Raw genomic sequence first — 25,565 nt, 5'->3', positions numbered from 1 at the left:
CCCAAAGTGAGGACAGGATGCAGGAACAGAGAAGAGTGATGCAAGACATTAGGACATCATTTCCAACCCAAAGCTGGGGAGAAAATGGCAGGCACTCTATTTTGGAAAGAAATCACATTTCATATTATTCCAGGCAACTTCCAAGGAGGCATCAGCTCATGTGACAGGTCACACCTGATATCATATCTCTGTAACAAGATGCACAACAGGCAGTCTCAAGTGTTTAAAATAGTTGATTTTGCAAAATTTCACAGTCAGTCACAAGTTCATAAGAGCTGTGTGCCTCTTTCACTGAGGAGATGCCACACCGTGCTGGGATTCCACAGGGCAACATGGCTTCTCCATTCTTCAAAATAGAGCAGCTCAAACAATCCTCTGGCAATTTTTAACTACACAGGAATAGAAACACCCCAGGCAGAGTGTGAGAGACCAATCTTGTAAACAGCAGGATGGCAAGGTATAAACAAGAATCAAGGAAAACATACAGATTAAAAAAAGTCATTGCTTTTGACAAGGACAATAAGATGGGAATAAATTCGGGCCCAAATATCATGGAACAACAAAAGCTCAGAGAAGTGCTAAATCACAAGCCAGGTGGCGGCAGGAATTTGCAATGATCCATTCCAATCTGCCAACTCGTCCCTTTTGGCACCAGGCTAGATTGCACACACTCCTCTTCCAGTTTCACATGCTTAGGGATTGTTTTTTGGTTTTGGTTTTTCCTTCCATGAAGCACAACCATCGTTTTCAAGGCTGGTGCAACTTTCCCAAGTCACATCTTTCTTCTTCCCTGACCCCACAAACAATGTTGCTTTGGAGAACCACAAACCACACTAGTCCCCTCTTTCATTTGACTGAGTCATTTTCTTGCATGCAGAGAAAATATGTTCATAGACTTATATTAAGTCTTAGTATATCTTTTATACGATCACTTGTGTAGTACAGCAAAACACCAGCATCTTCTATCCTTTCCATCACTCTACCAATAATTAAGCACTGAGCTCATACTCTCAACAGTGGCCTGGGGATAACAAAATGAGTTGGGTCCTGGCTTTGAGGACCACACAGTCCAATGGAGGAGACAGAGTCTGAAACAAACAATTCAGAGAAGGGGTGAAGTTACCCTACCCATCCTCTGTACAGTAACAATGTTGGGAACACAATGCATGGGTTCCACTGATACTTTTTCCAGTCCCCAGTAGGCTGCTTCTAAGCCAAAAATGCCTCTGCAGGCGAACTGATCAGAGGATTATGTACCTAAGGCTAAGTAAGCACAGACAGACACTGAACAGCACTCGTTTTCCTGTGAGGACAGGAAGTCCTTTCTAGGACGTTCTCCGCCGTCAATACCTTGCTCTACATACTTGTTCTCAGCCTCAGACCTCCAACAGCCTTGGTTGGACTTACAATCCTCCCTAGCTCTAGTTGTTATCATTATTATTATTATTATTATTATTTTAAATGTTTATTTATTTTTGAGAGAGAGAGAGCACACAAGCAGGGGAAGGGCAGAGAGAGGGGACAGAGGATCTGAAGTGGGCTTTGAGCTGACAGCCGTGAGCCCAATGTGGGGCTCAAACTCACAAACTGTGAGATAACGACCTGAGCCAAAGTCAGACGCTCAACCAACTGAGTCACCCTGGCACCCCACTCTAGTTATTATTACTGATGGCTCCCATGTTATGCATGTTTATTATGTGCCAAGAATGGCTATACTGTAGCTGGTGGAACTTTCATAACAACCTTGGGATGGGCTTTGTTTTAATGTTTTTAAGATTTTATTTTTAAGTAATCTCTGCATGCAATGTGGGGCTCAAAGTATAACCCTGACATCAAGAGTCACATGCTCTACCAACTGAGCCAGCCAGGGGCCCCTCGGGATGGGCTTGGTTATCCTGGTGTTACAGATGAAAGAAATGAGCCTCAGAAAATTTTAGAAACTTGCACAAGGCCACAAAGCTGATGAGTAGAAAAACTGAGATTAGAAGCCAGGACCATATGATTAGAAAGGTTCTTAAGCTATATGCTAGTCTGCCTGTAGGCACATGTAGTCCAGCTCTCCTGCTAGGTTATCCACACTGTAAGGACCGAGGTTAACATTTCCATTTTTTAAATAGTCCCTAGGCAGGGTGGGAATGGGAGCAGAGTAGGCATCTACCTGTGTGATGTGACTCAAGGGAAGCCAGACAAGAATGGGTTAAAAATATTCCCATTGTTCCTATCACAGTGCCTGGAATTTCAACACTGGAGGACATCATTTGGGGCCTTGAAGTCTTCCTCTATAAGAACATGATTGCCCTAAGAAAAGTCATACTTGGCTGAGACCTCAGTGAGGTTGGGGCTCTGGAGAATGAGTCATAGGAGAGATGCCTGGACAGGAGCCTGGCAGCTCTGGGAATGGGCAGAGGGGTCCAGAGAGGAGAATGGGAAGGTCTGAAGATGGGAGTAGACATTTGGCTTGAGTGACCCCACCTTTGTGACTTTCAGCACAGAGTGAGGCAAATAGAAGGTACAGAATTCTCTTGATTTGAGGAAACACTTTTTGATCAGGCATAAGAGTTAGAGGCATGGGAGATGGTGACAGGTAGGCCTCAAGTGCTGAGGGCCATGAGCCTTGTGAAGGCATAAAACACAAGAAACCCTTGCCCTCAAAGAGCTTATAGTCTCCTTGTAGAGAAAAATTATCAATAGCGAACAATGGGTGAGTAAGACAAGATAGGAATGACCAGGCACAGAAAATATATGTAATAGGAAACTCAGGAAAAGAAGAGCGCAGTGTGGGAGGAGGTAGTTTCAGCTTCACGGGGGTACATGGGGCCCCAAGAACAGCACCAAACAAAGAGATAAATTGGTAAATGCCTGGCTTATGTCAAAAGAAGACCAAGTTGGCCACAACCGATTGCTACCTCAGCACTCACAAACAAGGAAATCCAACCTGGATTCAATCACCATGATGCAAAATTATGTTAAGATGGTCTAGAAACCAAATCTGAAGACAGAGCATACTATTAGATACTATTTAGAAAATAAGCCCAGCTTTTTAAATGAAAGGATCTAATGGTTCCTCCAATCATAATAAATAAATCCAGAATTTCAGTAATAGGTGAAAGCATCTAGATTTATATATTAAAACTGATGGCACAGGCAAGCCTAAGCCCTTCTAATACTGAGGAAAAGAGATCTGATGACTACCATGGGCCTAAAACCTTGGCAAATTCCAAGACCTACCACTAAATTCAGCTCTGATAAAGAATGGCTTTATCCTGTGACCTTCAGTAAAAGCCAAATTCTCTTCTTCTGGGCTTTCACTGAATACTTCCTTCACAATCAGGAAAGGTTACTTCTATTTACTCTAACATATTTGGTATTTTTTTAAAGATCCCTTTATTTAATTCCCACAAAGTAAACAACCCCGAGGAAGAAAGCAAGTAAGCTTTGACCTTTATATGCTAAATGAGTTATTTTACCAATAGCTACAGGTGAATGTACCCTTTGTACACCTTGCACAAGAGAAACCAACAGCTTACAGCCTAAGGCTTAGTTGTGAATGAGCAGTGAAAACAGAAATGGAGGTAGAAAGAGACTTGAAAAAGAGGTAAAGGGTAAAAAAGGAGGAGCCACAAGAAAGCCTTCCTCTTTTGAGTTTCTTCATTGAATTATTGCAATATATATATTTCCTTTTCATTTCAGCTTTGTTGTTAATAAGCCTCATTTCCACAAGTTGCCTATTTTCTTCAAGGTGGCTACATATCTGAGATACAATCAACAAAGGTCTCTGGTTCCATCAGCTAATAGGTTTGTATTATCTCTGTGGAGATGTACAGATACAGTGATCACATTATACAAACCCACAATTAGACACAGGGTCTAAAAAACGATACCTGTGCTTTATTTCCAAATGCAAGCAGCCATTTGGCAAATATTGTTCCAATGCCTAAATGTTAGGATTTCTGGAACATTTGGTGTTATAAGAAGCCATCAGAAAAAATACATATATTTTTGAGTTCCTGAAAATCTGGGTGGTGACTACAATACTGGAGCAAAATGACAACACCAGTATTTCTGTATTTAACAGTTTATAAGAAAAGGATTCAGAATCCATAAAAAGAAATCAGTGAAAATGAATATTTAATATATTTAAAACACACAAATTTATAAGCAACATGTAAAATGTAAAAATTATAACCTAAACAGTATCGGACTATTAGTAATTATCAGTAGACAGAGGTGCCTTGGTAGCTCAGTCAGTTAAGTGTCTAACTCTTGGTTTTGGCTCAGGTCATGATCTCATGGTTTGTGAGTTCGAGCCCTGCATCAGGCTCCATGCTGACAGTGCGGAGCCTGCTTGGGATTCTCTCTCTCTCTCTCTCTCTCTCTCTCTCTCTCTCTTTCTCTCTCTCTCTGTCTCTGTCTCTCTGTCTCTCTGTCTCTCTCCCTGCCTCTCCCGTGCTTGTTCTCTCTCTCTCTCCCTCTCTCAAAATAAATAAACTTAAAAAAAAAACAAAAATAAGTATCAGTAGACATAATTTAAAAACCTAAGTATTAAAACACTAAACAGTCTCAACAATGAAAAAAATTAAGTCATAAAATGTTGAAAATAAGATCATATTATTTAAACTTTTATGAGACTTCTTAAAATGCAGAAATGTTGTCAAAATTTTGTCCAAATTGCTTCACTGCTAACAAAAAAGAAAACACTAGTTAGGAAAATGGTGATGTATTTATGAGCTATCTCCAAATATTTTTTTCTGGCTCCTTCGTCGTAAATAATTATAAGTCTCATTTGATAACTTTGATGAATATTTTTAAACTTTGAGGAGTATTTTTAAACATAATTTTGTGTACGGGGGTAGGGGTGGGGATGAAATTTATTTATTTACTTCAAGCTACAGTCTGCCTGAAAACAAGAAACCAGCATTTCCAGTTTGTTCTCCTCTTTAGTTTGCTCATATATGCCTGGATCTGTTTCAAAACTCTCCTGTTGTAGTGGATATATGCTAAGGTGATCCCTAATGAGTCAGGCCCTAGCATGAGCCTCTCCTCTTTTTTTTCCTTTTAATTTTTTTAAAGTTTATTTATTTATTTTGAGAGAGAGACAGAGAGAGCAAGCAGGGCAGGGTCAGAGAGAGAGGGAGAAAGACAGAATCCCAAGCAGAATCTGCTGACAGTGCAGAACCTCACGCAGGGCCCGACACAGGCGCCCAGACTCACAAACCATGAGATCATGACCTGAGCTGAAACCAAGAGTCAGACACTTAACTGACTGAGCCAACCAGGCCCCCCAAGCCTCTCCTCTTGAGTGCAGGCATAGCCTGTGACTTGCTCCTAGCCAACAGAATACAGCAAAGCCAATGGGAGAGTCACTCTCTTGGTAAGGTTACATTATGGGACCTTCTTAGGGACCTTCTTAGGTCCATCTTAGCTGACTGGAGTAAGACATTCTCCTACTGGTTCTGAAGTCAGCTGCCATATTGTGACAGGGCCTGTGAGGGGCAAGCAGCCACATGGCCAGGAACTGGGAGTAATACCTAGGTGATGAGAGCACCCACATGACAGCCAGCAAGAAAACAGGGTACCTCAGTCCTACAACTCTAACTGAATGCCACCAACAACCACATGAACTTGGAAGAAAAAACTCAAGCTCCAAAAAGGACCAAAGCACAGTCAACGTCTTGATTATACCTTTATGAGACTTGAAGCAGAGGACCCAGCTAGGATGTACCTAGATTCCTGATCCAAAGAAACTGGGGGATAATAATTATATGCTGTTTTAGGTCACTAAATTTGTGGTAATTTGTCATGCTGCAACGTATAACTAATGCACAAGTCATAATCCACGTTAGCTCCGAAAACAGTTATTCTTGCAAAAAAAGGTTTGTGTTACCAATTATTTTCTGTCTCCATTTGAGGACAGCAGAAATATAGCAGAAGGCTTTAGATATGTGTACACCTTTAATCAATTCAAAACTTCAATGCAGAATATAATTCTCTATGTACGAGTCTCAAAATATAAATTAGTTAAATTCAACATTTTTCAAAATATTATTTTGGTACTTGGAAAATGGAAAATATACCTCCAAACCGGTTTTTTTTCAATATGCACACTTCCTTATTTTTTTAAATAAACTTTTTATTTCAGTGTTAGATTTGCAGAATTATTATGAAGATAGTATATATAGAGTTCTTGTATATCCCACACCCAGGTTCCATTATTAACATCTTACCTTAGTATGGGACATTTTTCACAATTAATGAACTAATATTGATACGTTATTATTTACTAAACTCTATAGTTTATTCATATAGCCTTAGTTTTTACCTAACGTCCTCTTTCTATCCCAGGATCCCACCCAGGATACCACATTACAGTTAGTTGTCTTGTCTCCTTAGGCTTCTCTTGGTTGTGACTTTCAAAATTTTTTTTTAAATTTTTTTTTAACGTTTATTTATTTTTGAGACAGAGAGAGACAGAGCATGAATGGGGGAGGGGCAGAGAGAGAGGGAGACACAGAATCGGAAACAGGCTCCAGGCTCTGAGCCATCAGCCCAGAGCCCGATGCGGGGCTCGAACCCACAGATCGAGAGATCGTGACCTGAGCTGAAGTCCGACGCTTAACCGACTGAGCCACCCAGGTGCCCCGACTTTCAAAATTTTTAATGACCTTGACAGTTTTGAGGAATACTGGTCAGGTATTCTGTAGGGTGTACCTCTACTGAAATTTATCCTATGTTTTTCTCATGATTAGACTGGGGTAATGTGTTCTGGGGAAGAGGACTAGAGGTAAAGCACCATTCTTATCACATCCTACAGGGATACCCACTATCAACATGACATATCACTGTTGATGTTAATCTTGATTACCTGGCTTGAGGTAGTGTTTGTCAGGTTTCTCGATGGAACGTTATTCTTTTTTTCCCCTCCCTCTCCCGCTTCACTCCTTGGAAGAAAATCACTATGTGCAACCCCCATTGGGAGTTATAGTTAACTTCACGGAAAGCAGAGTATCTACATACAGTATTTGGAATTCTTCAGCATGGGATATTTGTCTCTTCTCCTCATATATTTATCCAATTATTTATATCTGAATAGATATTTATTTCATGCCTTGGACTATACTACTACTTTATTTTCTTGCTCAAATTGCTTCAACTTTGGACACTGGGAGCACTTTTAGTTGGTTCCTGTATCCTTGTGATGCACTGTGTGTTATGCCATTGTGAGGTGTTTTTTGTTTTTCTTTTTTTTTCTTTGAGCACTACCTTACTTTCTGGCACGATAAGATGCTCCAGGCTCATTCTGTGTATTTCTTGCCCCAGTTCTAAATTAGCCATTTCTTGAAGGAGCCCTGGATCCTTTTTATTGGCAAATAGTATTAAAACCAAGATTTGGGTGATCGGTGTGTTTATTGCTACTGAAGAGTCATGGCATCTAGGCCAAACCAGTTTTTCAGTCTCTCAACATGGGACCTTAGAATGTCCCTATACACTTAACGTATTTTAATTTATTCAACAAACATTTTTACAGAGATCACCATATGTCAGGCGTTATTTTAAGCATTTTGCACATATTAACTCTTTTCATCCTTGTAATGAGCTCATCACAACAACGAGATAGGTAATGTTAGTAGTCCCATTTTATGGAGGGAAAAACTGGGATCCTGAGAGGCTTAGACATGTGGCCGAAGTCATTCAGCTAGTAAGTGGCAGAACTAGGCATTGAACCCAAGCATCTGGCTCCAGATTCGGGGGACTAACCAGTACACCACATTGCCTCACAGTGGTAAGGAACACACAGAGCAGAAAATTGATGAATTAATTAACCCACCTACGTTCGTTCTCCAACAAATATTACGTGCCCCTTAGGTGCTAAATTCTGTGCTAGACATTACTTGGCTTAATGCCATTTGAGATACTTTCTTGGGCTACAGCCCAACTTAAAATGGAGGAAGAAGCTATTGTAATATGCCCCTTGAGAGGACTCTGGCAGCTGCCTGGAATGAAGATGGAAAAATCAAACCACTCAGCTCAGTAGCTGCAAATATACTTTATTAAGCTAAAGGTAATATCCAAGGGTGATAGGCAGTGTCTTACCTATTTCATATCTATCTATTATCCTTTCCACAAATTTTAAAGAGAGGGTTTGGTTATCTTTTCGTATATATGAAACTCCCAGTCATTATGCCACTGTTTGCTGATAAAATATTTGAGTGAAACTGTCTTTTGTGAAAGTCATTAAACAAAACTGAGATTTCCATTTACAGCTGACTGAAAGACAATTTTAAGTGTCCACTTACTTTTTGACAGTCACTAGTGGGTGGTTCCCGGAGACCAAGCCAAGATAATCTAAAGGAAAACAGGCAAAATAACCACAGTGAATGAAAATATCTTCAAGGACCGCAACGTCCTCCATCCCCACAGATTTTAGTGGCAGAGCTCTAGGAAGCTTCCCATGGTGTGGCTTTAGTTGTCAATAACACGTTTTAGGAATGGGAGATGGGCTGGGCAGAAAGGACTCACCTAGAAAAAGGAGGCAGAGGCTAACACAGTGGGGACTCTGGCATTGACCTCTTGCTGATATTTATGAACTCCTTGGAAGAGGATATGGATTCACGGGAAGGGATCGTCAAGAATATGGGCCTTAATTTTTCAGGTCAGAGTGAGCATTATATGAACCAACTTCTAGAAATACCAAAGTTTAGGGACATGCCAGAAAGAATTAGCAAACACAGTGCCTTAATGCAATAATAAGGAATCACAATAAAATAGATCCATAAATGGGAATAATGTGTTGATTAGATTCATAGGTCAGAGGAAAGGACTAATCAAAGGGTTTAGCCTGTGAGGAGCCTAGCCAAGCAGGTTTGATTAAGAAGACTTCGAGGGAGGGCTGTGATCTATTGAATCCCATTGCCAATGGACATGGGAGAGGGGTGCTCTCTCAGATTTTATTTCTGGCATTTGCAACCTCTCTCTGAGGAAAAACAGTGCATCTTAGTACCTCTGGGTGTACCAGTCTAGAAAATCTAATTAATCTAGCTAATATAGTTTCAAAACCAAACTATCAATGGGGTCAAAGCCCTCTTAGGAAATATGTAGGGTAAAAAGTCCCAACACATATCACTGAATTCTTAAATATCAAGTATCACTTTTATTAGGAATAAAATACCAAAATGTGCAATTGTTTGAGTTTCTAAATATCCTCCCACTGTTATTTAAAAAATTATAATAATTCAAGAAGAAAAAGGTGTTCCAAATGACATGGTAGAAAAAAATACAACATTCTACCAATTTCTTTGTATTTGATGGTATACCAATCATCGCAAAATATATCTCAGTCAATACACCAAGGACTCCTACTCCTCCAAGCATTTAACAGAGAATTAAATATACTAAAAGCAGAAGTAGAAGCTTTACCAAAGAGTTAATATAATTTGTCCCTTTTAACATACAATATTGTATGTTCATACATATCGTACGTCCCTTTGACATACAATAAAGGCTATATATCTCAGTGGTTGCTTCCCAACACTAGGTCTCTTTATACAGAAAAGTACATGTAATAACTCTAAAATCCCTGACATCCATTTCAAGTTGGTCCTTTCTTTTCCTTTAGGATCCCAATCAGGAAGTTTATGCTTTATGAGCAAATAAATACAGCTGGCCAAATTTGTTTTTTCGGAAGCCTGAGGCAAATCCTTTTTTTTTATGGTGTCAGTGCTTAAAATAGTTACCTTATATATTTTGGTTTGCATCTAAAAATTTCAAGGTTTATGATATGAAAGTCTGAGCGCATTCAGATACAGACTGCTTTGAGGTGTTTTACATGTTGTATGAGGATATTGTTTAGTTATCAACACCACTATTTCTAACCATCCTATCTGTCAGCTATACCATCCACTCATGCTAATGATGATTACAATGGTTTCTGGTCTCAGTGTTGATATCTAGTTTTTTTTGGATGCCAAAACATACCATTTTGACTGAGCAGCATATTCTGACAAGGACTTATAAATAGAATCGAATAGCCCTTTACATGTTCATTTTCATTTGATTTAATAACTCTAGTAATTTGAATATCAGAATCCAACCCTAACCTTCCTCAGGAAGTGGAAAAGGCTTAATATTTATTCATCTGGAAAAAAAAAATGTGCCATGCTCCAAAACACAATTAAACTAGGAACAGATGATATTCATCCTCTCAGGGGCATTTAGGATAAGCTAAATATATTCACGACACAGCTGACCATGTATAAATACAGCTACCACTGCAACCAGAGAGTTGTGTCAATGGCAGATCATTCATGGTTTAAAGGGAAAAGCCACGAACCCTGCTATGGTGGAGACCACCTCTAATCATACCATCAGTGCTGCTCTATTTTACACAAATGCTGAATAAGAATATTTTAAAGCTTCTATTGTCTTGTTTCCTGCTTTTTAAAAAATATTTATTTTTGAGAGAGAGAGAAACAGACAAAGCATGAGTGGGGAAGGGGCAGAGAGAGGGAGACACAGAATCGTTAACAGGCTCCTGGCTCCGAGCCCAACATGGGGCTCGAACCCATGAACCACGAGATCATGACCTGAGCCAAAGTCGAACACTCAACTGACTGAGCCACCCAGGTGCCCCTCTTGTTTCCTGCTTTTAGACTGGGTATTTAAATGAGGATTAATCTAGTTCTCTCCACTTCAGCAAATATGGAAATCAAGTATGGAGGGAATAGATTTAATAGGATACTAATTTCCATTAAAGGATCATTGCTATTGCCCTTGTTCCTCATAGCCCAACCTCACTTATGCTGGGTGCTCTCCTAAGCTTCTTTCAGATGCTATGATTCATTCTGATGCCATGATTCTGTGACTTGAGTTGTGAGAAATAGGTATTTTTTTTCATTTCTTGCTCAAAGCTGGTCTTAAATTCAGAAAGCATGATATGACAAAATAAAATCAGTAACAATAAAAAGAAACAAAACTGATTCCAGGGAAGAGAGATTGGATAAATGGGGTTAAGCAAATGCCTTTCCTAGTCAATTGGTCAGTCAGCAACATTTACAGAGAGCCTACAAGGGCAGAGCCTAGATGGAATCATCCCCTCTGTTCAGGCCGCCTGCAATGCCCTGTGTGGGAAAATGGCTGGCTGGTTCACCAGCAGAAAGATACAATCAGGCAATAGCCATACTCCAAAGGGTGTGTTTATCCATTCCTTCAACATTTATAGAGCATCCACCATGAGGCAGGGAAATGAACAACATGACTTCACCTTTAAGATGCTCACTCCTAGAGGGGAGAAGTCAGCTAGTCACTTATGACAGACAAGTAAACAAATAAAATCATCAAAATGTGAACATTTGGATGACAGACGCACAGGAACTTGAAGAGCTGATGTGAACAATACCTGCACATACACCTTACTCTTTCCTTTCCCTTCTGATGGTTTTTCTCTCTAGCACTTGGTCATTCGCACCATCCTCGCTTGATGTCATATATTTGTTTATTTTTGCCTGTCTGTCTCCTCCCACTAGAGGGTAAGTCCTTGAAGGCATGGGATTTCTTTGGTTCACTGAGGTAAACAACTAGTAGGTGCTCAACAAATATTTATAAGTGACTGTATGAGTGAATAATCATTATAGAAGTCATGCAAAATCAGGAATGATTACCTGTAAAGATGGGAGGAAATGATGTTGGGTTATTACAAAAGGCAATTACATTTTGACAAAGAAGTCAAAAGTCAAGAGATATTTGCTTCACAGGTCCTTAGGGACAACTAGCAAGAAGTCCATGGAGTACAGGTAGTCTTGTCTCTCCAGTGTTCTGACCTTATAGAACTGTCCCCTAGCTCCCTGTGGCTTTAATGGGGCAGCCAAGCCCAGACGTCTACTCCTCTGACCACAGAGGAGGGCCCGAGCCAAGCTAGGCCAGCTGGTTCTCCCTCCTGGGCATTTAAACCGACAGCAGACAAGACTAAGAAGGAATGGAAGCTGTGCTCTCCGGAGCAGCAGCATCTCAGAAGGACGGTTTATGTATTCTTGCTTCTGAGACCCCCAGTTGCCCCGGTTCCTGTCTTCCCCAAAGCCTGTTTGGCCAGCTCTTCCCTCGGCTCTTTAAGCTATTAATATCCTTCCAATAAACTTTTTATTTTTTCCTGGCTCTGGGAGTCTCAGTTTATTCCTGATGATTACATTCAAAGCTCTCTGTGACCACAGGGGCTGATTAAAGGACGAATGTGGTTTGAAAAGTCTCGGAGTAAAGAATTTTTATTGAGCACTAACCATGTGCTTGTACTGAGCTAAGCTCTTCATAGGAGTCATCCGATTTAATCTTTGAAACCATCTCCATGAGTGCCTATTCCTATTTTAAAACCCTTAAGGACAAGCCTTAAGGACATCCAGGCTTAAAGAAGTTAAATAACACACCCAAGCTCCCACTCTACCAAGTGGCTGAGCCAGCATTTGACTCCAAAGACCTCAGCTTTAATACCTCCCACTGTCCTCCTGTGAGCCACAATTTTGAGTGTGGGATAAATCATTAAAAATGCCACTGGTGTCATCGCCAGGTTAGGTGGGTTAGGGTTAGGGATTCGGTGGAGACAGAGATCCTTGGGGAATGGATAGAGTTAAGGGTAGTGGTGCTAGTTTCCACGTTCATAATCCAGGATTCCCACATTCCGAACTGTGTTATGATTTATTTTTTCCCCCTATACCATGTAAAGAAATAAGGGGAGTTTCCCTGTGAGAATTGCTAAAACGAGTGCCTGGAACAGATGGTTCCAAAGTCTGAAAAATACCTTAGCATAATCACATATTTTTATTAACTAACCACCAGATATATGTATACATGGAAGTGACTGTAAACCACATAAATATATCTTATTAAACTTTAAACAGAATGCATCCCCAATTCAGCTTCCTCTTAGACTGATCCTAAAGTCACCTCTGGCTACACCAGTGTTTTCACACATGAGGGTAAATGCAGTCGCGATGCGGAGACCATGACTCTTAACCAATTATAGTCAAAATCTCCTTCTCCTGAAAATCTTGCAAGAACGTTTGACCATGTGGGCCAAATGGTAGGGTTCCAAGCTGCTGAGCTCACAGTGCATCTGGCCCTGTGCGTTCCCATCCTTCAAGTCTGCCCTTTCCCCATGATCAGAGGGTCCTCCTCCTCCTACATCATGCTAAATAGGAAGCAGAAGAGGGTCCATGCATCTGGTTTAGTAAGTCAGGAGAAGTCAAGTCCCCTGATCCAGATTCATCAAAGTGTGCCACCTCCCTCAGGGAACACGAATGCTGTGCAGCAGGATGAATTAGCACCATTCAGCCCACTGAGTTTTATGAAGTCTTGGCTCTACACTATCTCCCTGAGACAGAACTCAAAACAGTTGTCTCCAAACCATCTCTCATTGGTACCAGTGTGTGAGTATGTGGGGGTATGAGTGAACGTGCCCCTCTGTAGCCAGGATATCAGTAGCCTTGGTCGTTACTTTGAATTTTTCTACTCCAGGGAAGTGGTGATATTGCTGCTCTGGTATTTGTTTCTGTTGCAGATCTTTTGTGCCTCCTTTTTGGGGGATTTTGCCAGTGATTTTGCCTTCTGAACTAGAAACTCCTTAACAGTGTCATAATCAGGAGAAAGCTGTGGCCCCAGCACCAGTGTTTCTGGCAAAGCTGAGCTTGAGGCCAGCCTGGACTGTTCCACCAAATTACTTTGTGGGCTGCAAGGTCAGCCAGTCTATGGCAGAGTAAGTATGAATTATCTGTATTCCAAGGACCAGTAAACAAGCAAAATCCATCCCAAGGTAAAAATTACTGCCCAGTGGTGATTTAGACTTTAAATAAGAACCTGGCTGTTGACCTATAACAGTTCACTTATCCTTTGGGTGAAACACCAACACACCTCCAATGGATGAGGGTCAGGCCTTTGTCCTCAAGGCTAGTCAGGTCATGTTGGCAGCCTTGAAGCGACCCTGAGTGGAGAGAGTGCATCTCAAGTCAGACGCTCTATCAGAGGAATACCAAGGAACTGAAGTGGGAAGCAAAAGAGATCTAGACTCAGGACTCTAGTGAAACATGTGCAAGACTTTGTGTCCTGAGCTGTGAAATAGTCACTGACATTATTTAGCAAGAACTATGAACATGCGTGGCTTTTCTTGTAGCAGATGCCTCAGGTGACAATATAACCTTTCTTTTCCCTTCCTTCCTTCCTTCCTTCCTTTCTTTCCATCCTTCCTTTCTTCCTTCCTCTTTCCTTCCTCCCTTTCTTCTTTCTTTCCTCTTTTCTTTCTTTTTTAAAAAAATGTTTATTTATGGGGTGCCTGGGTGGCTCAGCTGGTTAAGCATCTGCCTTCAGCTCAGATCATGATCTCGCGGTTTGTGAGTTTGAGCCCAGCTTTGGGCTCTGTGCTGACAGCTCAGAGCCTGGAGCCTGCTTCGGATTCTGTGTCTCCTTCTCTCTCTGTTCCTCCCACACTCACACTCTGTCTCACTGTCTTTCTCTCAAAAATAAATACAGAAAAAAATATATTTATTTTTGAGAGAGAGGGAGAGTGCAAGCGTGGGAGTGGGCAGAGAGAAGGAGACAGAGGATCTGAAGTGGGCTCTGCACTAACAGCAGAGAGCCCAATGTGGGGCTTGAACTCACAAACCACGAGATCATGACCTGAGCTGAAGTCGGTCGCTTAACTGACTGAGCCACCTAAGTGCCCCTTCTCTTTTCTTTCTTTACCCCTCTCCCTCTGTTCTTCTCCCTCCCCTTCTTCTTCCTCTCGTCTCTTCCATTTTCCTTTTAGCACAAATACTCTCATTTACGGGTATAGACATATCCTAGTCACCATGCAAAGCACTTTGCATATATTACCCCTTTTACTTGACATAACAATCTTCAAAAGGAGAAACTGTTCTTATTTTACTATGAGGAACGGAGGCTTGGGGAGGTGACAGCTATATTAATGGAGTGTGACCCCATAACTGCCTCACTCACAGCCCAGTCCTGTTCCATTAGGAAACTTGACATCTTTCTCTTGTTAAACAGATGGCCATCACAGGGTCCTCAGTGCATACTACCTAGCGTTTGAGAAGAGATTTTTCTGTAGCTCTTGTCTTTGGCACCCTGCTCACATCCTGCCTGCCTTCTGCTTTCAGTTATGGCTGGAAGGCAGATGGAGGGGAGTGCAGACTCCTCTGGGGCTGGCAGTGCCCCCTTAGTCATGCCCCTGGGTGTCTTCTGACTTTCTGCTGCCAGGCCTTCTCCAATGCTACAGAGATCTACAGTCTACAGTAGAGCACGGAGCAGCCAGGGAGCACGGAGGAGAAAAGCCCAGGGATGGTTCTTGGCCATCTTGATTCTTGGCCAGTGGAAGTTTGGTGTTGATGGCTAAATATGTGGCTGCCTTCTACACACAACTCTAGAACAGGAGACATTCTAAAGTAATCACATCCGTATTTGCCTACTCAAATCCAGATCCCAAAATTTGCTTCTCAGGAGAAACTAAACTTAGACATCTTCCAATGACTCTTTTAATTCCATTTGCCTTGTTAGCAGACCATCTACTTCAATGTATGTGCATTCTCTGTAGTCATCGAGTGTCTCAAATGAAGGAATTTCTACCTTTGTTTTTTCACCATTAACACGTTATTTCCTTTAACCACAGCTCCCTCTAAAGAAAAGGATGCAACAGAAAAAAGCATGCTATAAACATCTCTCTCTTCTTTGCTCAGAGTCCTGAAGCCCAGCTTCAAAGCCTCTGGCTTTGTGAGAGTGAGGACCAGACACCCGAGCACACTGTTTTAAAACAAAACTTAAATGATGATAGTGTAGCCAGTTAATTAATTGGAAAATATTATTTTGCCATCAGATATTTAGGCATAAATCATAGGCAGTTCATATAAGTGACTCTAAGGTTTATTACTCTCATGCAAAAAATGATGTAGAATTTTTCCTTTTGACATTAGTTTTGTATTATCTAGAAGCAGCACCGATAGCAACTGTTTTTCTTCTAGGACATCCCCCTCTCTACACACACACACACACACACACACACACACACACACACTTTGACCTTCACACCTGCTAAAAATCAAGGATTCTGCATCTCCTTCCATTGCAGAAACACTCTTGCTTCTATCTCTACCCTGACTCAGGACCACATGGTAGGCTGAATAATGCCCTTCAAATACGTCCATGCCCTAATCCCCAGAATCTGGAAACGCTACCTTATACAGAAGATGGGACAGCACCCATGTGATTAAATTAAGGATCTTCAGATGGGGAGATGATCCTGGATTATTCACATGGACCCAATGTAGTCACAAGGGTCCTTATAAGAGGGAGGCAGGAGCATCAGAGTTAAAGCAGAAGGCAGTGGAGGCAGAGATGCAGCCAGGAGCCAATTTTCAGCTAGGAGCCTCTAGAAGCTGAAAATGGCAAGGAAATAGATTCTCCCTTCAGAGCCTTCAGAAGGAACTATCCTGGTTCCACTTTGATTTTAATCCTTTAAAACTAACTTCAGACTTGAGACCCCCCGGAAGTGTACGAGAATAACTGTGTTTTGTAAGTCTCTACGTTTGTGGCATTTTGTTACAGCAGCCACAGCAAACCGGTAAAACCCCCTCTCACCCTGCCCCTGCTTTTCTATACTGACCTCACTAGCACCCACCTTTGCTCCCCTCCCCCAGCCTACACACTATATCCAAATGAGGGACTTGAAAGTAGTTCCCTTCTCCTCAACAATGAATAACTTGTCCTGGGTGTTGGAGACACCTCAAGGCACCAGAAACTCCACAGCATGAGGATAAGAAATACTTGCGTGCAAGGGACAGGAGGTACAGGAACACTCTGGGACAGTACAAGGGCTGCTGAAAGGATTTAGGAGCCATCATATAGGTAGGTGATGGTTAAAGTCAAACCACAGCTAGAGCATGTAAATATATGATAGTGACCTTGACTGAATTAGGAAATGGATCAAAAGGATTTAGTTTGCAAATGAAAGGCCTATGAGAGATACCATAGAAAGTTAACAAGAGAAAAAGTGATCTAGAATATAATTTTTAAAACTCTAGCTTGAGTTGAAGTACAATCTCAGCTGGATGATGAAGAGGGTTGCATCTCACTCAGAGAGAAGCTTCAAAGAAGCTCTTGAGTTCTATATCAGGCACAAGCGTACAAAAATACGGTTCCTGCCCTTAAGGAAATCACCGACAATTTCTTTATAATGTAATGTGTGCTGTGATAATGGCGTCAACAAGCGTACTCCAGGGGCACAGTAGAGGGGACGGTTTGTCCAAAGGATGGACTGAAGAAAAATTTCCTGGAGGAAGTAGTAACTCATTTGAAGGATGAGTAAGAGAGAGAAAGCAGGAGAGCATTCATGGTAGAGGAAATAGCACAAAGTCCTGGGGAGGGGGTAGTGACATGAATAAGAGTAGGTGAATTCCCCCAGGATGAAAGATTATGCACAGTGAGAGGAACAGAGGAGGAAGGATGAAGCCTGGAGAGGAGTAAGGGTTAAAGAGACGGCAAAGGAAAAGAAGCCCACAGATTAGTCCAAAAAAGAGCAAGAGGACTGCAGGAGGGAAAACTCTAGAGAAAATGGCATCATGGAGCTAAAGAGGGTAGAGAGCTTTGGAAAGGAGGGAGTTGAGGGAGAGGAGTGCTAAAAGGAACAAGAGAGAACCAGAAATGAATTTTTCTCAGAGCGGGTTCATGAGATGATGAGAGTGAAAACCAGATTGCAAAGGGCTTAGAAGAAGACAGGAGTAATGAAATGGAGGCAGCATCCTGGGACTGCACTTTCAAGTATCTTGGTTGAGAAGGGAATGAGAACCATGCCTATTTGTCAGGTTTTTAAACTGTGGAGACAAAAATAGGCTTTACAAGCTGCCTCTAAAGAGAAGAGATAAGGTTTAAGTACACATTAAGAAGATAAGAATCAACTTGGACCTTTTTCCTCAAACTTAGACAAAGCTAAAGTAAGTGGAAGTATCACCACAAGAACAGAGGGGCGAGCTGACTGGGAAAAAGGAAACCATTTTTAAAGTAAGATTGGGGCACCTGGGTGTCTCGGTCAGTTAAGCGTCCGACTTCGGCTCAGGTCATGATCTCGCAGTTTGTGAGTTCGAGCCCCGCATCAGGCTCTGTGCTGACAGCTCAGAGCCTTTAGCCTGCTTCAGATTCTGTCTCCCTCTCTCTCTGCCCCTCCCCCATGCTCGCTTGCTCTCTCTCTCTCTCAAAAATAAACGTTAAAAAATTTTAAAAGTAACAGACTATATACATAAAAAAAAAAAAAACTTGTCGAAGTCTCAAAGATTTCTAAAAGAATAAAGAAGATCTGGAAGCAAATGAATTAGAGAAATGGGGAGAGGGGAGAAGTTAAAGATGCTTAGACCAAAGAAGTGGACCCACATCAAAGAAGCAAAATTAATAATAATTAGAAAAAATCTTATGAAAACTACAAGATAGAAAAAAAAGTGAAATAGGTGAAGAATTTCAGACAACTAAGGTATAATGATAAAGTAGGAGATAGAGGATGATTGCAAAACCCAATTTCCACAGTCACCTCCTGTGAAATTCTGAGATCAGAATTTAACAAACACTCCTTGAGCACCGACACAGGGGGACAGGACTATATTTACTTAACAGCAATAAACACAAAAATAAAAAATTTTGCTTAAGAATGACATTAACGTGTTCTTTTCATGAAGCCAAGGGGTCAGATAAGATTTTGATGGGTCTAGCATAAAACTGAAGAGTTGAGAGTTTACAACAGAATTCAAGTAATTAAAATGACAGAGGGGAAAATGTTTTTAATAAATAAAATGATAGAGGAAATTTAAGAAGAAGAAGAAAGGAATGATTGGCTGTGTCAAACACTGTTACAAAGTCCAATAGGATGAGTATTGAGAACTGATCATCAAGAGGTCACTGAAGGTTTTGGGAGCTTTCAGGTTATATGTATTTGGATAATATTGTGAAGAAAAGATCAAAATTGCAACATCAGGATAAGCAGACAAACACACAATCCAACTCAGTCCTGCCATTTCTAATCGTTTCTTAGCAAAGGAATAATTGTAAAAATTTGCAAGTGCTAATAGAAACATGTAGTAAGTAATTGCATCCTGAAAACGTCTTAATAATGACAATGAGCTGTAGTGTATCCTTAAGCCTGAGGCTGAGATCAGACTTTCAACCTGTGCAGAGCACAGGCACATGACCCTACAGATCCCCGGTAATTACCTAGTGATCACCCTCCATCCCAAGTCTGTCTGGCCTTGCCAAAGGGTGAGGTCATTCCTGCATTCACTTATGAATGTCAAATAATTAACTCCTGTCTTGTCCTTATTCATTGAAAGGATGGAGTAAAAATGTGCATGAGAAGTCATTTTTCAACATCTTGTTAAACCTGCATCTGTCAGTGCTTAGATCTGATCGAGACCTGCACACATTCACTATTAGAGAAAGCAAGCTTTATCTCTTTCACTGATGCCAGAAGAAAAAGTCTTCTGTTAATGAGTGCCAGGTCACTGACTGACTGTCAATAAATATTCGATGAATTAATGAAGGGTTAGGAAATGGGAGTACAGCAATAATTAGCATAAGTATAGTGTAAAGTAAATGCAATGTAAATTAGCATTAGTGAATGAAGGTCTTTCCCACAGTTTCAGGATGGATAGATAGCACTTTACCTTGACTCAATGTTCCATTTCTGCAGTGTCAGAGAAACTCATGGATTCAGATTAATTGAAAGGAAAACACATCTTAATTGAGGAGATGTCTGAAATACAGACTAGTTTTAATGAGGCATGCCTTTGTAAGACAGAAACTAATTGCACACGAATCAGTGGCAAGCAACACTAAATAGATTGTCTCCCCAACCCTTTCAATGACTTAGATAATGGGTGTTTTTAATTAATTCTTTCTCTTTATTGCAATTTTTAAAAGCTGTAAGTAGCTTAGATTTTCTCCCTATCTCCATTCCAGTTGACAGAAGAATTTGCTCAGCAAATCCCTTCTTAGTAAAAAAAAAAAAATAATAAACTTTTGCTCAACCCTGTCTAAACAGCCACAAACTCGGATTTTATTAATGTGGTTTGGTAATAATAAATGGAGTCTACTTGTCACCGTATAGCATAACGGTCGCATTACATTAACAAGCCCAGCAGAGAGAAACCACACTGTGGAATAGCTACCATTTGGGAAGTATTTTCCATCTGAAAATGTCATTTGATCTTCATGACAATACCATGAGGCAGCTACCATTATCCCCATTTTACTGATGCTGAAACTGAGATTCAGAGAAGGGACATAACTGCCTTAAGATCGGACAGGCAGTAAGTGACAGGAGCCAACATGATCCTAGGGCAGTCTTACTTTAAAGACTTACTTTATCGTAAGTCTTACTTTACTTTTAATGAGTGTTTTCCTCATCATATTGTTAAAAAAAAAAAAAAAAAAGACCCAACTCTCGAAGTCAACTCAGTGCAGAAATGGAGCTTTTAGGAAAGTGGTAGTCAGCATATACTTATTGCTATTTTTTAATCCCTTGATATTCTTTTCAAGTTTGAGGCTGTGCTCTTTGAACACTTATCGACATCTTGAGCCCAGGAAATTCTGCTGCATTTGCAATTTTGAGAGGAGGAACAGTACCTAGATAAATGGTCTGGAGTTGGCATGGTTGAAATGAATCTCAATTACTTTTAGAAAATTAATTATTAAGGCAGAGACACAGAGAAAATCTGTTGCTTTGGGCAGCAATAGGAAGGAATTGGGTTAGAGATGAAGGAGACCTTCCTGACCATAAGACAAGATATGAACCCAGGACATTTAGCGACACCCTTGTGTGAAGATATATATGACAAATGGTGATCCATCATCGGTCACAGGAAATGTATATGGAAGCAAAAGGATAGTCAATTTTATTTTACTTTTCGAAGTTTATTTGTTTGTTTGTTTGTTTGTTTGTTTGTTTATTTATTTATTTATTTATTTATTTATTTATTTTTGAGGTGGGGGGAAGGGAGAGACAGGAGAGAGGGAAAGAATCCCAAGTAGGGCTCCATGCTATCAGGGCAGAGCCCGACGCCAGGCTCAATCATACAAACCATGAGATCATGACCTGAGCCCAAATCAAGAGTCAGATGCTTAATGGACTGAGCCACCCAGGTATCCCAGGATGGTCAATTTTAAATGACTCCAACATGTGCCCCTCAAATGTTGACACTACTGGTGAAAATACAAATTGTTCTGTGCTGTTTTGTGTGATGGTCAGTCAGTGTGGCCATAAAGAGCAGACACAGGAGATGTTCAGGAAAACAAAAGTTTGTTATGCTCACAGGTCCTGGCCATACGGGGCCACGTGGGGAAGCCTCAGGGTGTTCAGGAGGCACAAAGCAGGAGTGAGGGGGAAATCTAGGCCAGAGTCTTTATTGGGGTTTCCATGGGAAAGGCAAAGCAGGGCAGAGTCAACAGTTTAGGACTGGCTCGTGTGAATAATTCCAGTGGGCCTTAGCCTATAGCAGTGGTCTCTCATTGCCTGGTACTGGGCCCTGGGGTTATTGAGGGCAGGAGAGATGTTGGTTTGGTGTGAATGAGCCAGATGGAGGAGATGTGCCTCTGGATAGGTGAGTTTTCTCATCAAGGCATGTTCCCCTAGAGTCCTTTGCTATCTCTAAGAACTGGCTCGCCCAGGGAGGGACAGTCTCTCCCAAGCCAGAAAGGTTTTTTTTTTTTTTTTTAAGGTTTCAAAATATCATAACATAGAGGAAATTAAAAATACAAGCCACACACAAATGTACTAAAAACTGGCATCAAATAGTAGAATCTGGATAGAACCCCAGCATCTGTTTAATCTGCCGTATGACAGCCTTTCTCCCACAGAGCCTAAGCAAACAGCAGTAGGCACAGCTGGGTTGGGGAAACTCAAAGGGCGAGCACGGTACAATGAGCACAGCTGGTAGACCAGCAGACAATCCAAACCCAGAATGAGACAAGCTCTAGGTTTGGACAAAAGATATTATAAAGCATCACAACATACTGGCTAAACTGCACAGAAGCTAATTGGTCAGCTGCTGAATGCAAAACACACAAGCCTGAATTTTCTGTAAGTTAAAGGCACATCCTCCAGAACAGCTAAATCTGCCACCGCCACAGAGAGCATATTTGGATGTATCCAGAGGCTTCTGAATAGAACCCACCAAAAGCTATAAATACTCTAAGATAAAATTAAGGATGTTTACAAATGATTTTTTTTAAGTTTATTTATTTATTTTAAGGGAGAGAGAGAGCACAAACAGGAGAGGGGCAGAGAGAAGGAGAGACAGAAACCCAAGCAAGCTTTGGGCCATCAGCACAGAGCCTGATAAGGGGCTCAAACTCACAAACTGTGAGATCGTGACCTGAGCCCAAGATCAAGAGTGGGACATTTAACCAACTGAGCCACCTAGGTGCCCCTACAAATGCTTTTTAAGAAGAGACGAAGAACCAACTTTTCACCAACAAACAAAGCCAACATATTTAAGATTTTAATCTAGTCTGAAATAATAAATATAATGGAGAAATTCTACTGGAGAAATCCCCCTCCCACACGCAGTGTAGGTTATAATACATCTTAAACCTCAAAAGTAACCTCAAAAGTAGTCTATGCTTCTCTTTTGTCAGAACTATAACATTCATTCATTTACTATCTATATGAACTCATGTTTACGATTATTCCAATGTATAACATACACTTATGACCCAGACTGCAAAAATAGCGTCTGTGCACCCTTCCAACTAATATGACAGCCACGAACTCACATGGGGCATTTCGCGGTGCACTTGTCATGTGTGTGCACCTGCAAAGATGTTTACCAGCAAGTTGGAACGACAGGTTGACACGGAGTGTTGACTGAAAGCATCATTTCAGCCAAACTACAGCAATTTCTGAAGTAAATCATTGTTTGATGTCAATTCTTTCACAGTCATTAACATATCACAAGCACAGGCCAAACCATTTCATGTCAGACAAAGCTATATTTCTTTTTACATCAGGAAAACCAAAAACTCTACCACACTTCGTGGTGGTAGAGTTCCAACTTGAGTCAAGGGTATGAAAACTACAGTTGAAACCAAGAAAAAGGCTTCACATAAATGGGAGCAAAAAGGAGAGGCCCCAAGTCTCACTCAACACCATTCATTTCAAACACTGCGTATGGCTTACCTAAAGAATAGGGAGAGACCGACTCTCAGCACCAGGATTCATGTTCAGACCACATACTTGGTAAACCATAGGTGCTAATGAGCAGAGACAGATGCACCCCAAACCAAAGTCAATCCATCTGCTGCTGGCCTCTTGCTAATCAAAGAATTTCCACTGACAAGGTACCAGTGTCAATCTCAACTAGCTTAGCAACAAAAACCTTACCAAGGTATACCAATTTTTCACATCAAGCAATTTCAAACATTTACTTATTAGTTAACCCTTGCTTGTAAGGACCACATAGTCCAATATGGAGACAGAATCCAAACAGCGATAGTGTGAAAAATGCTATTAGAGGTATGACGTCTATACTGTAGGAACACAGGAGGTGGACAGCCTTTCCCTGACATGTTGGAAACTACTAAGAAAAGTGCAACATAACAACCACCACCATCATTTACTGACAACTGACTTTGGGTCAGGCATGATTCCAGTGCTTTACATCTTTTACTTAATCCTTACAATTCAATGAAAGAGAAAATAATAAAGTACAACATTCATTAAACATTACCATGTGTGAGGCATTGCTCTAAAGGCTTTTTCTTTAATGAACTCATTTAATCCTCACAGCAAGTCTGTGCGGATCTTATGACCTCCATTTTCCAGATGGAGAGACTGAGGCACTGAGTGGTTCACTAATTTTCTCAAGGTCATCTAAATAGGAGGTGGTTGAGCCAGCATTTGAAACGGGGCAATCTGGCTCTGCTGCCTACATGCTTCACCACTAATATATGCAGCCTCCACCCAATTACCATCCCATAGTTACAGATAAAGACTCTATGGCCCAACTAATGAGTGGCTGACTGGATAGAAAGTGTAAGTGATCTGACTACAGAGCCTCCCCTCCTAAGCTCTATCTCATGGAACGATGCATGTGAGCTGAGACTGAAGGATGCAAATTTCACAAGATGGAGAGAAAGAGAAAGGGTGTTCTCAGGAGGGAAAAGGATATGCAGAGAACCATCCATTGTGGAGAGTTCCAACACTGGGAAATGGTCCGGGATGGCTCAGTAACTCCTCTGGTGTTGTCCCACTGATCTGTTCTTGAAGAGGTGACTCAGAAGAGACTCCCCACCAGGGAGAAATGGGCATTGGGACAGAAGAAAATCCCCGCCACCAATCAATCAAGGTGGCCACCCTGAAACCTTACGAACACACAGTTGCTGTGATTTTTTGTAAATTCAACTTTCAACATAATCCAAAATGCCAGGAAACACTCATTTCCTATTCGCAGGAGGTTTTGCAGAGCTGATTAGGAACAAAGAGCATCATGCCCTGTTCCTTTTATCAGGAACCTCATTGACAGAGTCATTTACTTTTTATGAGGACAAATGAATATGGGTAGTCTGATTAGAAGCAGAACAACATGAGCTCATAAACCAGACTCTGAACACAACATCTGGGACACAACAGCTGTTGGGAGAGGAAGTTGAAAATGCATCACACGAGAAGAGACACCAATGCCAGGCACATTTGGTGTATCCGACTGACAGAAGCAATTGGTTTTGTGTTAGTAGACTCTAATGGTGAGCATTAGCTAGTCCCTCTCAACAACCTAACATTGATATTATTATTCTTTATATGGAAGGATGGTCACCTTGGGGTGGAAGTGGAGTGAAAATGTATTGGGCATGCAAGGTGGCTCCCAGTCAAGCCATTTCTTCTCACAAGTCTATTACCCACAACCTTTTTTGAGATCCTTCACCATAGACCAGCCTGCTTTGTAACTAATCGAAGCAGAGACAAATGTGTAACCCAAAGGCAGGTTTTACAGGCTGTCCTATGAGTACTCTATCCAATACTAGAGAGTGACACCATCAGATTTTCTTTTGAAGAGTTTAAAAGCTAGACATACAGAAAAGAGTAGACCATAGAGAGGCAAAAAAAGGCAGAAAGACAGATGAGTAAATTAACGTCAAGAAACAGCAGGCACCATGATTGATGTGGGTGGTGGGGGAGCAGAATGACGTTGGCGACAAGCAGCCTCTCTCTGTTTAAAGAAAAAATCACTTACTGACAATAATGGTACATACCAGCTTTCCTCCTGCCCCCACCCAGATCCATGTCCTTCCCTTCTATGCCCCAGGAGGCTGATCTCTACAGATTATATCACCTGAGATCCCTTGCTTTCTGGTTTCCTGTTGAGCTGTGCCAACTGGAGACACAGCAGGAGATCAAAGGGTGGGAGGAGAGAGTTTGGGGCATTTCTTCCCTTTTTCCTCCCCGCCTTGCATCATGCCTTGACAGTTATCTGTCTTTCGACAGCTACACCCCTGTCAATGGTCCTTTCCATTCCTCCAGTGCTTGCCAGCTCCAGCTTTTACCTTCAGGCTCAAGAGTG

General features: G+C 41.2%; 1 protein-coding gene across 2 annotated transcripts in view; it reads right to left on the bottom strand.

Moving 5' to 3' along the window:
* The window catches only part of NCALD (neurocalcin delta), a 394,286-nt gene that overhangs the window by 177,624 nt on the left and 191,097 nt on the right, over window positions 1-25,565 (bottom strand). For both annotated transcript variants that reach the window (XM_049633559.1, XM_049633560.1), the window contains exon 3: window positions 8,295-8,343. The gene's annotated coding sequence lies outside the window, so the exon portion shown is untranslated. The remainder of the gene's footprint in view (window positions 1-8,294; window positions 8,344-25,565) is intronic.

Source organism: Panthera uncia, chromosome F2 (genome assembly GCF_023721935.1).
Source record: "Panthera uncia isolate 11264 chromosome F2, Puncia_PCG_1.0, whole genome shotgun sequence".
In the NCBI taxonomy this organism is placed as follows: domain Eukaryota; kingdom Metazoa; phylum Chordata; class Mammalia; order Carnivora; family Felidae; genus Panthera; species Panthera uncia.
The sequence above is the reverse complement of the archived record's forward strand: the minus strand, read 5'-3'. Positions and strand labels throughout refer to the sequence as shown.